Here is a 1579-nt window from a genome sequence, read left to right as displayed (position 1 = left end):
ATTGGGCCTCCACTTCGGCAGCGCAAACCATACCTGAAATTATTTCTGTCGCAGGTATTCACGCTCGCGATTTCTTGCTGGCTATCTTCAACGAGCAGATCTCTGGGCAGACTTCAGATTCAGCAGCTGTCTCAATATTTCATAAGTGTGTAAGCACTAATTCGATGGGTACTAACGCCGACAAAAATCTTTCGTTGTCTGTTGCCAGCTAACGAGAGATTTTTGTCGGCGTTAGTACGCTTCGAATCGTTGTCTTTTCGCAGCTGGCGCATACATGATACCTGATACCTGATTAAATATCTGCAGCGGGTCGTTGGACCTAAGATATTAAACTTATTTTTGGAATGTGGCGGAGTGCTTGGCTTTAAGCACTCTGGCGCGGGTCGGCCCGGTATTGCACTGACTCCGGGATCGGCCCGGGCATATTATCGCGTCGCGTCTTTTCTTTCACTCTTTGCTCTCTTATCCTTTACCCCTCCTTCTTTCATCACGCGGCAACGAGCGTGGCTCGGCTTGAGCCAGTAGTCAGGCCTGTGCACATTCCTCTTTCTTCTTCCTCTCAGCAACCTCAGTCAGTCAGTCAGTCAGTCAGTCAGTCAGTCAGTCAGTCAGTCAGTCAGTCAGTCAGTCAGTCAGTCAGTCAGTCAGTCAGTCAGTCAGTCAGTCAGTCAGTCAGTCAGTCAGTCAGTCAGTCAGTCAGTCAGTCAGTCAGTCAGTCAGTCAGACAGACAGTCAGTCAGTCAGTCAGTCAGTCAGTCTGTCTGTCTGTCTGTCTCTCTGTCTGTCTGTCTGTCTGTCTGTCTGTCTGTCTGTCTGTCTGTCTGTCTGTCTGTCTGTCTGTCTGTCTGTCTGTCTGTCTGTCTGTCTGTCAGCTGGCCTAGAGCGAGCGCTCCATCCCGCGGCACTGCGCGCTCATGCTCGTCTCCTTCGTAGCACAAATCCATGTTTTCGCACTGATTCCAATGTACTAAACATTCTCTGCAGTTTTTTTCTCTTTGATTTCACTGTCGGACGTAACCTCCAGTTGTGGCTTTTCATCTTATCTCCGTGCCAGGAAAGACGTCCGTTAAGCATGGAGGAAATCACTAGAGGGTCGTTTTACTACCCGCAGGGATGGCCCGATGTTGAGAATTTGCAGGCCTGCAGTTCCTGATATGATTATTTCTCACGTCCTTTCTTGCTTGAATGTGAACTTACAGGCACCGGAATGTTTAGCTATGCCACGCGTCTGATGGTTTTCTTATGCTCCGTAAGCGGTGGCTGGCCTCCCGAACAGTCACCAGTCTTGTGAGATAGCTAAAGTATTTGACGCCTCTACATCCGCCTTAAGGCTGGTTAGAGGTGGACAAGGGGCCCGAAGGTATTGAAAGAGCATTAATAACGGGAACAATTATTTTCTTTAGGAGCTGAGTGAAAAGTTCTTAGCTCATATCTATTTGTCGGCCTTTCATTATGCATTACACCACAAGGTGCATTTAATTTCTTCCTTTTATAACACCATTCACTATTTAGTCTGAAATCCTCGTAACCTCACAGAAAAGTCACAAATGCTTCTCATGTTCACGCACTAGATACGCAA

The 1579-nt window shown here is 47.7% G+C and overlaps 1 pseudogene; it reads left to right on the top strand.

Annotated features, from left to right (window-relative positions):
- Positions 1 to 296: 296 nt before the first annotated feature.
- LOC144135575 (U2 spliceosomal RNA) lies at positions 297 to 425 on the top strand (annotated as a pseudogene).
- The last annotated feature ends 1154 nt before the right edge of the window (positions 426 to 1579 follow it).

The sequence above is a fragment of the Amblyomma americanum genome, chromosome 5 (assembly GCF_052857255.1).
Source record: "Amblyomma americanum isolate KBUSLIRL-KWMA chromosome 5, ASM5285725v1, whole genome shotgun sequence".
NCBI lineage: Eukaryota > Metazoa > Arthropoda > Arachnida > Ixodida > Ixodidae > Amblyomma > Amblyomma americanum.
Note: the sequence above shows the minus strand (reverse complement) of the source record. Positions and strands in the feature narration are given on the sequence as shown.